Source organism: Salvelinus sp. IW2-2015, linkage group LG17 (assembly GCF_002910315.2).
Source record: "Salvelinus sp. IW2-2015 linkage group LG17, ASM291031v2, whole genome shotgun sequence".
Taxonomy (NCBI): domain Eukaryota; kingdom Metazoa; phylum Chordata; class Actinopteri; order Salmoniformes; family Salmonidae; genus Salvelinus; species Salvelinus sp. IW2-2015.
In genome coordinates, this window is record NC_036857.1 from 365,076 (window position 1) to 379,438 (window position 14,363).

At 44.2% G+C, this 14,363-nt stretch overlaps 1 pseudogene; it reads right to left on the reverse strand.

Annotated features, from left to right (window-relative positions):
- Positions 1 to 940: 940 nt before the first annotated feature.
- On the reverse strand, positions 941 to 12,089 carry LOC111977128 (synaptophysin-like protein 1; annotated as a pseudogene).
- Between the last annotated feature and the right edge of the window lie 2,274 nt (positions 12,090 to 14,363).

Here is a 14,363-nt window from a genome sequence, read left to right on the forward strand (position 1 = left end):
ACACAAAACACATTTACCAACTATTTCCCTTTAATTTACAGCTTTGTTTGTAATGGTGTGTAACAATAATGATACCTTAAATTGAAATGTATCTACAAACAATACTGAACGAGACCTACCATTTGAAAGATAACATGTTTTGTTAAGGAGTGAAAAGGTTCTGACTTCACAAAACTGAGGTAGAAGAGACCCAAGGAAATACAGAACATCATTTAAAATGGTTTTGTAAAAACAGAGTTGAAAAATGACCAAAAGGTATGAAATTCATCACTACTTGTGACAAAGAGAAAACAGGACTTTGCGGGCTTTATTTTTTCCCCATACAAAAAAAAAAACGTGTTAATTTAAAAACACATTAAATATTACAAACCTTCTGGCACAAAGAAAGAAAAGGCACATTTCGAACATGACATAAAAGTACTGTAGAAATGATCATAGCATCACATTTCTTATAAGTGGCAAATAACAAGCAAAGCCCTTGTTGTAATAAGCACTTCGTTGTTTTTTTATACACATTAAATCAAAAACACTAAACTATCCACAAAGTAACAAAAAGAAATAATCACACAGCGACTTTTTAATAAACTGATTTGATTGTTGCATTGGGTTAGTTATACTGTTGCATTGGGTTAGTTATACAGTTAAATATAACAGCAGGCGGCAGGTAGCCTAGTGGTTAGAGCGTTGGACTAGTAACTGAAAGGTTGCAAGTTCAAATCCCCGACAAGGTAAAACTCTGCTGTTCTGCCCCTGAACAAGGCAGTTAACGCACTGTTCCTAGGCCGTCATTGAAAATAAGAATTTGTTCTTAATTGACTTGCCTAGTTAAATAAAGATTTTAATTTTTTTTTTTTTTTTTTTAATCTTTAAGTAAAGAGTTAACAGCATGAAACAAAACTAGTTGACTTAAATTCACCCCCCCCCCCGCCACCCAAAATGTCTCCTTTCATATTTGCTGAATTCAGTTTTGTACCTATTTAAAGAACCTAAAATACACCACTTCGAAAGCTTTTGAAAAATAAATGTTGGCAATGTTGGCAATGCATGAAAGAAACGGTGGTTAAGTTTACGTTAGACATTTCTAAGCAGCATTCCAACCAATTTACAAATCATTTGAAAAAGGTAAAGGAACTACTTGGTTGGAGGGAACTTCAGCCCTGTTCCAGGTCATCTGCATATCAGTCACATCTCAAAACGCCTGGATAAGTGTTCAACAAGTCAGAAATCACACAGAGGGGAAAAATCTTAACTTCCACAAAGTCACATCGTCTCCTATTGGCATCGTAGCATGACTATGTGAGAATTTGAGTGGAAGTTGAAGATTCGCCCCAAAGATTGGTTAATTGATGCAGTGGTGACTGCATTTGCAGGCAGTCTGGAACACAGCCGACGACAGCAGAGAACTGCCCAGTTAGGACGGCAGGGGCCTGACCCCTGAACCCTCCTCTACGTCCGCAGGGGGGTTGGCTGACTTGTGGAAAGATGTTTCCTTAAAGATGAACCAGCAGTTACCACCCCACAATATCAGATTGAGGAATCCAAAGATCTGCCATAAGGGGGGCGACAAAATCATGTTTCTTAGTCAGGAAGTTAAAAGAAATGTCATTGAGATGTTGCTACTATGCCTCATTATGAACCTGTCCCGTTGTGAGAATGAAAGCAGGTTCTACAAAAGAGGACTTATGGTGAAGCAGGGTTAAATTCCATTTCAATCCAATCAATTGGAGGAAGTAAAACACTTTTGAATTTTTTTTTTAAGCAGTTTCCTTGAATGAAGGTGCAGATTATAACCAACACGAATGATGCGTATAGCTTACCACAGAGGAGTTGAGTCGTCCCACGTGAGGCACTGCTCCCGGTGTGCACTTGTTGGTGACGTCCTTGCAGGTGGAGATTAAGCCTACCAGGTTAGAGGGGCTGGTAGCCCACTTGACGTCAGTCAGGCCTTTACCCCAGGCAGAGGAGGACACCAGCCACAGGAAGGCAAAGGCTGCTGTCACCACCAGGTCCTGTTGGAAGAACGGGAGACATGGTAAATAAAAACTGTACAGGTTCAGGATGAACGCTGGAACGTTAAAAAAAAAGAAACCCACCTACACAGTACCTTCAGAAGGTATTCACACCCCTTGACGTATTCCACGTGTTACAGCCTGAACTCAATAGATCTCACAATACCCCCGGAATGACAAAGTGAAAACGTGTGAGCAACAAAAAATGAACTAATTATTTGGAACTCAGGAAACAAATTATTTTATTTCAGTTTACTAAATTGTTTTTTTTCAGTACAGGATGCATGTCTAAACACTTCTCAGTCTCCTGAAACACCACCTACAGACGGGTGTGTAGACATTGAATGCCTTGAGACTGACAGATTTGCTGCAATGAAAGATGGCTGATCGTATTATATTGTGTTGAATATTACAGCCGTCTTTCAGTAATATACTGGTAGTATTTTATCAACATTTGCAGCAAGATGAAAAGGAGAATCTAAAGAGGGAAACCGTCTCTTCTTTAACTGCACAATGCGTTGGTGTTTCAAATCAATTCGAAACACATTCTACCATGTATGTCCTTGAGTGGCCCAGCCAGAGCCCGGACTTGAACCCAATCGAAACATCTCTGGAGAGACATGAAAATAGCTGTGCAGCAACGCTTCCGATCTAACCTGACAGAGAGGATCTGCAGAGAAGAAAATGGGAGAAACTCCCCAAATACAGCTGTGGCAAGCTTGTAGCTTCATACCCAAGAAGATTCAAGGCTGTAATCACTGCCAAATGTGCTTCAACAAAGTACTGGGTAAAGGGTCTGAATACTTATGTAAATGTGATCGTTTAAAAATATATATATATACACATTTGCTAAAATGTCTAAACCCGTTTTAGATTTGTCATTATGATTGATGGGAGGGAAAAAAACAATTTAATCCATTTTAGAACAAGGCTGTAAATTAACAAAATGTGGAAAAAGTCAAAGGGGTCTGAATACTTTCCCAATGCACTGCATGTGACTTGTTAAGCACATGTTTACTCCTGAACTTATTTAGGCAATAGCAAAGGGGTTGAATACTTATTCACTTAAAAACAGCAGATTTAAATGTTTTATTAATTTGTAAACATTTTGAAAAACATATTTTGACTGACATTATGGGGTATTGTGCGTGACAAAAAAAAATGTATCACAATTTAATCAATTTTCAATTCGTGCAAAACGTAAAAAAGAGGTGCGACTACTTTTTGAAGGCAGTATGTAAACAGACCATATAACAACCTCACTTTGTACCAGGTTATTACTGCATTCCACAAATGCAGTAATAATAATAATTTGTTATCAGGCTTATGATTTCCATTTTAATGTATCTGATTGTTTTGGACTTAAACTAGTGAAGGAGACCTGGGTTAAATACACAATGTCAAAGACTTGAAAGTATTTGATGTGCGCTTGATTTAGCTTGGTGTTTGCACTTTTGGAACAATTCTACTCGTTCCATTGTTCCAGGCAAACGAAATTAAGTGTTTGACAATATATTTTAAAATCATATTTTATGTCACGTGCAACAGGTGTAGACCTCACCGTGAAATGCTTACTCACAAGCCCGTAAATCTATTTTCTTAACTGCATTGTTGGTTAAGAAAATATGTATTAAATAAACTAAAGTAAAAAATTATTTAGAAAGCACAGTAAAATAACAATGATTAGTAGCAGCAGTGTAAAAACAAAGAGGGGGGGAAAGCAAATAGTCGGGTAGCTGTTTGATTAATTGTTCAGCGGTCTTTTGGCTTGGGGGGTAGAAGCTGTTAAAGAGCCTTTTGGACCTAGACATGGTGCTCTGGTACCACTTGCCGTGCGGTAGCAGAGAGAACAGTCTATGACTTGGGTGAATGGAATCTTTGAAAAATAGTTTGGGCCTTCCTCTGACACTGCCTGGTATACAGGTCCTGGATGGCAGAAAGCTTGGTCCCAGTGATGTACTGGGCCATACGCACTACCCTCTGTAGAGCTTTCCGGTCGGATGCCGAGCAGTTGCCATACCAGGCGGCGATGCAACCGGTCAGGATGCTCTTGATGGTGCAGTTGTAGAACTTTGAGGATCCATGCCAAATCTTTTCAGTCTCCTGAGGGGGAATAGGTGTTGTCGTGCCCTCTTCACAACCTTCTTGGTGTGTTTGGACCATGATAGTTTGTTGGTGATGTGGACACCAAGGAACTTGAAACTCGCTCCACTCCAGCCCGGTCAATGCGAATAGGGGCATGTTCTGCCCTCCTTTTCCTGTAGTCCACGATCAGCTCCTTCGTCTTGATCACGTTGAGGGAGCGGTTGTTTTCCTGGCACCACACTGCCAAGTATCTGACCTCCTCCCTATAGGCTGTCTCGTTGTTTAGTTTTTGCTTGTAAGCAGGAATCAGGAAGATAGAATTATGGTCAGATTTGCCAAATGGTGGGTGAGGAAGAGCTTTGTATGTGTCTCTGTGTGTGGAGTAAAGGTGGTCTACAATTTTTTTCCCCTCTGGTTGCACGTGACATGCTGGTAGAAATTAGGTAAAATGGATTTAAGTTCGCCTGCATTAAAGTCCCCGGCCACTAGGAGTGCCACTTCTGGATAAGCATTTTCTTGTTTGCTTATGTCCTTATACAGCTCGTTGTGTGCGGTCTTAGTTCCAGCATCGGTTTGTGGTGGTAAATAGACGGCTACGAAAAATATAAACTCTTGGTAGATAGTTTGGTCTACAGCTTATCATGAGGTACTCTACCTCAGGCGAGCAATACCTCGAGACCTCCTTAATATTAGACATTGCGCACCAGCTGTTAGCCAAATAGACACACACCACCACCCCTCATCTTATTGGACGTAGCTGTTCTGTCCTGCCGATGCACGGAAAACCCAGACAACCGTATATTATCCATGTCGTCGTTCAGCCACGACTCGGTGAAACATAAGATGTTACAGTTTAAAATGTCCCGTTGGTAGGATAGTCTCGAACGGAGCTCATCCAGTTTATTCTCCAGCGATTGCACATTGGCCAATAGAACAGATGGTAGAGGTGGGTTACCTACTCCAGGACGAATTCTCACAAGGGACCTGGATCTGCACCCCTTGTATCTCAGTCTTCTCTTCATGCAAATGACGGGGATTTGGGCCTGGTCCGGGAGAAACAGTATTTCCTTTGCGTCAGCTATAGAAAAAAAATATTTGTCCAGTTCGATGTGAGTAATCGCTGTTCTGATATCTAGAAGCTCTTTTCGGTCATAAGAGACAATAGCAGTAACATTATGTAAAATAATGTGAAAAAACAGTAAATAGCACAATTGGTTAGGAGCCTGTAAAACGGCAGTCATCTCCTCCAGCCTTCACCATGAGGAACACAGCCCTCTCATTTACATATATACTTGACCCAGATCGGTTGATCCACAAGCAACCAAAACGTTCAATGACAGTTTCTTGGAATATTAGTGGCTCCACTATTGACACGATGGTAGTTATTATTTTTTGCAGAGCTGCTGACTCCAGAGGTCCCCACCCTCCCCAGCTCCAGAGGACCCCACCCTCCCCAGCTCCAGAGGTCCCCACCCCTCCCCAGTTCCCAGAGGACCCCACCCTCCCCAGTTCCACGAGGACCCCACCCTCCCCAGTTCCAGAGGTCCCCACCGCTCACCCTCCCAGTTCCAGAGGTCCCCACCCAGTTCCAGAGGTCCCCACCAGCTCACCCTCCCAGCTCCAGAGGTCCCACCCTCCCCAGCTCCAGAGGTCCCCACCCTCCCCAGCTCCAGAGGCCCCACCCTCCCAGCTCCAGAGGTCCCCACCCTCCCCAGCTCCAGAGGTCCCCACCCTCCCCATTTCGAGGTTCCCCACCCCTCCCCAGTTCCAGAGGTCCCCACCTCCCCAGTTTCCAGAGGTCCCCACCCCTCCCCAGTTCCAGAGGTCCCCACCCCTCCCAGTTCCAGAGGTCCCCACCCTCCCCAGCTCCAGAGCCCCACCCTCCCCAGCTCCAGAGGTCCCCACCCTCCCCAGTTCCAGAGGTCCCCACCTCCCCAGTTCCAGAGGTCCCCACCCTCCCAGTTCCAGAGGTCCCCACCCCTCATCCTCCACAGTTCCAGAGGACCCCTCACCTCCCCAGTTCCAGCTGCTGACTCCCTGAGGAACACAGCACTCACCCACAGGACCCTCACCCTCCACACTTCCAGAGGACCCCTCACCCTCCACAGTGCCAGAGGACCCCTCACCTCCACAGTGCCAGAGGACCCCTCACCCTCCACAGTGCCAGGTCTTCATTGACACACCATTAGTGCGCTTTCTCACAGAGAGCATAAAGTTCACCATTTCAGTTAATTCACCTCAAAACGGGGCCAGGTTTACAGAATGTTTGCTTGTTCCCAAAAGACTCAACCAGATTTCAAAATGTCTTTAGTGTCACAACAAAAACCCTCAAGCTCTTTAGTGGTTCTATAGACGGGCTCAACACCGACCACCTTCAACTCACCACAATGGGTCCGCGGCTGGTCTGCCTGTAGACGTGCTGGTAGCCCAGGTAGATCACCAGGCTGGCGGTGCTGTAGAGGAAGCAAACACCCCGATACAGACGTAGAACTCAGCCGAGGAGGAGTAGTCGCCGGTCAGAAAGTTCTGGATAGTGCTGGAGTCGTTCTTACAGGAGGGCACAGTGTACGAGTGAGCCATGAGTCTTGTAGCGAGTAGAGTGGGAGCCATGAGTCTGTAGGAGTAGAAGTGAGCCATGAGTCTGTAGGAGTAGAGTGAGCCATGAGTCTGTAGGAGGTAGAGTGAGCCATGAGTCTGTAGGAGTAGAGTGAGCCATGAGTCTGTAGGAGTAGAGTGAGCCATGAGTCTGTAGGAGTAAGTGAGCCATGAGTCTGTAGGAGTAAGAGTGAGCCATGAGAGTCTGTAGGAGAGTAGAGTGGAGCCATGAGTCTGTAGGAGTAGAGTGAGCCATGAGTCTGTAGGAGTAGAGTGAGCCATGAGTCTGTAGGAGTAGAGTGAGCCATGAGTCTGTAGGAGTAGAGTGAGCCATTGAGTCTGTAGGAGTAGAGTGAGCCATGAGTCCTGTGGGAGTAGAGTGAGCCATGAGTCTGTAGGAGTAGAGTGAGCCATGAGTCTGTAGGAGTAGAGTGAGCCATGAGTCTGTAGGAGTAGAGTGAGACAAGGTTGTTGTTACGAACCCCTGTTGCCCTGCAGTCTAGGGGGGGGGACCATTTAGCAAGCCCTGTTGGCAACCTTTTGGTTAGCAATCAGCTGCTCACGAGTGACTGGTAACTGTATTGCAGCAGCAATTAGTTCAATATACTTCCATTCTTCCCTGGGCTGTTTGTCAGAGGGGGATCAGCTTCCCCGAGGTAGCACACAACCCATCCTCTTGATCAAACTCTTTGAACAGGACAGTGTTCGACAAATCTATGACGTCACCCACTTGTCGTGCCTGTGCACGAGTGACAGCACAAGCAGGGAACACATGTGGATAACTCTGTGCCAGCTCATTYGAGAGAGAGTGGTCACTTTTATCCAATACGGGTACTACCTTTCCTCCGGCAATATCGTTACCCATTATAAAGGTCACACCTTTTACTGGCAACATAGAACGTACCCCCACTCTGAATATTCCACTGATATAACTCAGTGTACTTTCACAAAGTGCAATGGCACTGGGACAAAACCCATTTCAATACCCTGAACTAACACACTGGAACCACAGTATGTATCGTCGGATAAGGGCAACACATCAGACAATATAAACGACTGCGCCGCACCAGTATCTAAGGAATTTAACCGGACGCTGAGATGCTTCGTCATTCGTTAGGGAAACAAACCCCTCGATAATTAAAAGGTTCATAACTGCGGTCGGGGACTGGGACTTTCAAAATACATTTACCCTGCGGCGCCTGTTTCGTTTCAGACCTCACAACCGTACGAATTAGACCAACACCTGTTGGCGGCTTGGCACGAAGAGGCATCCCTTGTTTGCATTTTAGCAGGAAGCAATCATTAATCATATGTCCCACCTTATGACAATAGAAACAGGGACGCTCATGTTCCTGGCGTGCTTGCTGTACTGCTGACCGAGTAGGACTAAAAGTAAGCAATTCATTGGCTCTACTCTCAGTATGAGCCAAAAACACGCTCTTGCGTCAACACAAACTGGTCTGCCAACACAGACGCTTCTGACAGGGAGGATACTTTGTTTGTTTAGGTAAACTACAATGCGTTCGGGTAAGCAATTTTTAAACTCTTCCAACAAGATTAACTCCCGGAGAGAGTTGAAATCAGTTACCTCGCAAGCAGCATGCCATTTATCAAAACAGATTTCCCTTGTCTCTAGCAAATTCCACATAAGTCTTACTAGAAGACTTTCTCTGAGACCTGAATCTCTGTCGGTATGCCTCAGGAACAAGCTCATAGGCACGAAGAACAGTAGCTTTGACCACTTCATAATTTAAACTGTCTTCAAGAGGTAGCGCTGACAAAACCTCTTGGGCTTTACCAGTTAATTTACACTGAGGTAATAGGCACCATACGTCTTCAGGCCATTTCAATGCTACGGCTATACGTTCAAAAACAGGAGTCAACCTCTGACTCTCTGAACAGAGGTACCAAGGCAATCTGCCTACTAATGTCAAACGTGTTGGAAGCTCCAGCTGGTGAGGACGGCTCACTAACAGACACAGCGGTAACGGAGGCTAGCCTCGCCGTCTCGGCCTCCAGTTCCATCTGGCGCATTTTGAACGCCAACTGTCGCCGTCTCAATTTTACACATCTCCAACTGTCGCTGTTCTCTTTCTGACTCAATTTTACACATCTCCAACTAGAGATTTTCTCGCCTAATTTGAGCTCTCTCTTCCGCCTCCAGTTGGAGCCGTGTCGAACGGACATCCCTCCTGGCATCACTGGTTGACGGCGGGTAGAGTGGATCAAAACGGGGCAATGTGGCTGGAGCTTTAGCCTCGCTCTCGTTCTCAGACGGGCTTACAGGAGCAGCAACATCCCCTACAGGGGTAGTGGGCTCAGGCAGTGGTAACACAAGCACCTGCTCTTCCAACAAAACATTTAACACCAGCTGTTTAACCTCCGCTTTAACTAAACTCTGCGGAATAGATACCGAATAATGGTCAGCAAATCAATTCTACGACATTTGTCAAAAACCTCCCACGTAGGGTTATCCAAAAAGGATTTCAACTCAAAAGTAGCCATTTTCAACTACCACAAAAACACAAGAGCCAACAAATAGCACTCTAATGCTACATCAGCTATTCCCAGCGGTGACGCTCAACACTGAACTAGACCACTACAATAATTTGCACGAGCTGCATGGGTGTCAGTAAAGACAGATCCCGGATGAGCCCCCACTTATGTTACAAACCACTTTTGGCCCTGCAGTCTAGGGGGGGGGAAGGAAACAAGACCCGTAACATAACTCATGCAAATCACCCCAGTGAATAAGTAACAGTGAGAACTAAAAACCACAGACAAGCTAAATCTACCGTCAAACACTTCAGGTTTATTTTAAACACACGGTAATGAGGTGTGGGGATAAAGGGGCTGAGCTGGACCCAAGGAAAGACATACTAAATACCCAAACAAACCCTTAAGCTAGCCTGCTTCCAGAACAGCTAGCTAACTAACCAGAAATACAGTGGGTGGTCTGCCCAGTTCTAACTAGGGTATTTAGACACTGTTTCCCTACGGGTAATGTAGGCCCAACGGGCGACTTGGCTGGTTATCACCTTTTCCCACCAACAAACATTCATACACCACATCAATACACTGCTCACAGGCTAACGGACAAAGTGACACGTAGGTGCGAAAACAAGAGAGAAATCTCCAGAGACAACTGATTGAGATACTTTTAAAACCAAGGGAAAGGGGATGTGATTGGGTAAGGGAAAAGGAGCAGGTGTGTCTTCTGATTAGCGACTGATTAGGGAATGATGACTGCCACCGTGAGTAGGAGAGAAACACACACAGGATACCTGTAACAGTTGTGTTCACAAGGGACAAACACACTTCTCAGGTCAGTCATAGTCGTAGATAAATGCATGTTTTTGCTTATGTTCTGTTTACCTGAACGGGTAGTTAAAGTCAGCAGTGATTTCTTGGTTGAGGCTTCCATGGCACTGCACGTTGATGCTCGTAGAGCCGGCATAACCCGACGTTGTAGCGAAGGCAAATATGGAGAAGACCTGCACAGACAGACAAAAGCTCACATAAGGACAGGACACAATCAAAATGAAAGAACCAGTTGAAACACGACAGGACATAACTGGAAATAACTTTTTGAAATTACGTTCAGTCCAAAAACTACAGAACATATGACTATGTCACCCTGTGGTAACTATGTCAGCCTGTGGTAACTGTCAGCCTGTGGTAACTATGTCAGCCTGTGGTAACTATGTCACCCTGTGGTAACTATGTCACCCTGTGGTAACTATGTCACCCTGTGGTAACTATGTCACCCTGTGGTAACTATAACACCAGTTTGCAGTCTGAAGGTGTTGTGACAGGAGTTGATAGGTCAGGTAACAGATCAGATAGAACTACTGACAGAATGTGGAGCAAGACTGGATCATGGGCCTTCGAGTCATTGTGGATGTCACACACCAGACTGACATCCTTCCTCACAGGAAGTGATTTTTATCACTTGAATATAGAATGAAAAGAAGAAAAAAACAGCCTTAGAGAAATCAACTGTGGTTGTAGAACTGTAGTGACGGTCTGGGTTTGATACAAGGGTTAAATATGGAGGGTTAAATATGGTGGTTAGATTCATGTTTATTTAAACATTATTTTTGCCCACCCAAAACAAATCATGATTTATGTTCAGTTTAAAAGTTATTTTAGTTTGTTTTTCCAAACAGATTTGTTAATTATTTTATTTAAAAAAAAAACATTTTGGGGGATTATTTGTTTTACATTTCAGTTTTATAGGCTAGTAGCAATGCCCTCAAATGTGTTCTGTATGGTTCAGCCTGACAAAATGACTGAGGACTGGCCACTAGCCTACTATAAACAGCCTTGCTCTAGTTGTTTTAATAGCTGTAACAAACACGCCTGTTATACAGTACAGGATGCATGGGGCGGCAGGTAGCCTAGTGGTTAGAGCGTTGGACTCAGATCTAACCCCGGAGGTGACAAGGTCCAAATAAATCATCTGTTGCCCCTGAACAAGGCCGTTACCCCACTGTTCCCTGGTAGGCCGTCACCGAAATAAGAATTTGTTCTTAACTGACTTGCCTAGTTTAAATAAATGTAAAATAAAAATGTCTAAACACTTCTCAGTCTCCAGAAACACCCTGATTCTGGCGGGGGGGGGGGTTCCCGCACAACACCAGCAACACGGTTTAAAAGGTCACTGGTTGCATAGGACTAAATGACGTTGCTAAATAAAAACATATATTTGATACATTGAATTCCTCCCCATGCTAGGCCACATAATAATAAGCGAAATTCGACTCCTCGATGTAACGTTACTTCACATCAACGGCGTTGAGCCTAATCGAGGCTATTCTTTGGGTTTGACCGAAAGCCGTATTTGTTTTCTAAAATAAAAACTTCATTTTATGTGACGTAGGAGCGCCAGTCCGCCCACACTTCTCTCCGTTCAACTCCGTCGGTGTAGATTACATCTCCGGGTTGAGCTTAACTTGGTTAGCCACATAATAACCTAATATGTAAATAAGAACAAAAAAACGAACTTACCCATTCGAGCACTCTAATAAATGCCAAGGGCTCTTTCAGGGGTCCCAGGTCAAGAGCAAATCCTGAAGTCAGAATTTTCTTTTGATATTCAGGGACGAAGAGGTAAACAACGTTATTATTAGCTAAAACAAGGTTTTCGTTAGCGCATCCGTATTCAACCACCACACAAATAGATTACCACGCAATATGTTTGCGCAATAGAAGTAGGTTGAAAATTATATTTAACAAACGCATAATAACGTATTTGGCAAGCTGTTGTTACCTGGGATATCCCGTCCATCGTACCACTATCCACGTTTATTTCTCGGACAGTATGAAGAACTTGGACAATTGCAAAATAATTTTCGAAATTTATGTCAAACTTTTTTTGTGTGTGTGAAAAGCGCTGCACACGTGATCACCGACGTTCTTAAAGTGACACGTGGTGAATGGATAGTCCACCTTTCCGTCTTCCTTCTTCGTCTTCTTCTATGATATCATGGCGGTCCGCAAACAATCGTTTAAGTGCATACCGCCACCTACTGTGTGGAATGTTCGATCAATCGGGATCTGCCGATCCTCTATTACCATGAAAATACAATTCTAAACCAAATAAATCCCGAACTTCTGCCACATCCCTCTGTCCAACCCCAGTAAACGGTATCTATATCATGCTGAAACACTCCACCCAGCATGTCAACAACCTTTTCAACAGTAACATCTGTTACCCCCCCAATATCTGTTTTGCCATCTCCACAATAACCTTCAACCTGGCAATTCTGCAACCCACAACCCAAGTCGTATTGATAGCCTTACTTATAAAAGCTGTGAAGTCAACTTTATTAATTATCAAAGTGTCCTTTGACACCAAACCATGCCAGGACCATCAGAAGCATCAGCCCTGACAGCAGGTCCACTTACTACAGGTACATCCATGTCAGATCCATCAGCCCTGACAGCAGGTCCACTTACTACAGGTACATCCATGTAAGATCCATCAGCCATGACAACAGGTCCACTTACTACAGGTACACCATGTAAGATCCATCAGCCCTGACAGCAGGTCCACTTACTACAGGTAGATCCATGTAAGATCCATCAGCCCTGACAGCAGGTCCACTTACTACAGGTAGATCCATGTAAGATCCATCAGCCCTGACAGTAGATCCACTTACTACAGGTACATCCATGTAAGATCCATCAGTCTACACTGTAGTTCTACCAATCTGTTTTATGGCCTCTGCGTACGATACATCATGACTATATATCTGAGCCTCTCTAGCCTCTCTCTGTACCTGTCATCCACCAAATACTGTACTGTGTTCTCCCTCACAATTACAGCACTTAACCTTCACATTGCTTCCATATTCCCCATAATCACGTTCCCTTCCACACTTGACACATATTTTCTTTCGCTTACACTGAGCAGCTACATGTCCCATTCTTTGGCAATGAATACACTAAACTGCATATAGGAAAAATTCTCTAACATTGAAACTAAGGATTCTTTTTTTTAAGCTTTATTTAACTAGGCAAGTCAGTTAAGAACAAATTCTTATTTACAATGACGGCCTTCCCCAGACGACGCTGGGCCAATTGTGTGCCGCCCTATGGGACTCCCAATCACGGCCGGGTGTAATACAGCCTGATTTTGAACCAGGGACTGTAGTGACACCTCTTGCACTGAGATGCAGTGCCTTAGACGGCTGCGACACTCGGAATCTCCTATCTGTACTTTTCCCGACAAGACATTCTCAAACCTCAGCATCACTGATTAGCTTTCACTTCTTTGACCCTCTTTCCTACTGATCAACCTTTTTGGCCTCAATCACTCTGCCTCGTTTCACATTTTCTTTAATATCATCTGTGGACATAGCTATTGGGACACCATTGATGACTCCCCTCAATCTAGCATAAGCACCAGGTACATGGCTTTTAATCTTCTTCCCATTAAGCTTTTCCATTTTAAAAATCTTCTCTTGCTGATCCTGGCTACCACACAATATTAACAATCTACCATTTCCAATGAACCAAGCTAATTTCACTTCACCTGCCTCTTTCTCTATGGCATTAGTTAGTCTGATAGGGTGTAAGTGAGGCCCTGTGGTCTCATCAAACACTATCACCACTTTAAACTCCAACACATCACTACTCTTGCTTCCTACCTTGGCCCTCTTTATGCTTTCTTTACTAGTCGCTCCACTGCTTTCTGTATCATGATCTCTCTTCTTCCTGTGTCTTTCAGTATCATGATCTCTATTCTTCCTGTGTCTTTCTGTATCATGATCTCTCTTCTTCCTGTGTCTTTCNCTCTCTTCTTCCTGTGTCTTTCTGTATCATGATCTCTCTTCTTCCTGTGTCTTTCTGTATCATGATCTCTCTTCTTCCTGTGTCTTTCTGTATCACGATCTCTCTTCTTCCAGCACAGCTGTTGCTTTACCAACTTTTTCTCAATTTCCTCCATTTTGTCCACACTAATCGCCGCCATTTCCCATTCCCTGAACTATGAATCAACTCTACACGCTTCACCAATCAAGGAGCCTCATGAAAATAACGTACACAACTCGACATCCCACGGGACAATGCTGGCCTTCCATCCTTGCCGCAGCCCACCCCCCGATCACCATTCTAAGTCACCATTCTAAGTCACCATTCTAAGTCACCATTCTAAGTCACCTTTCTATG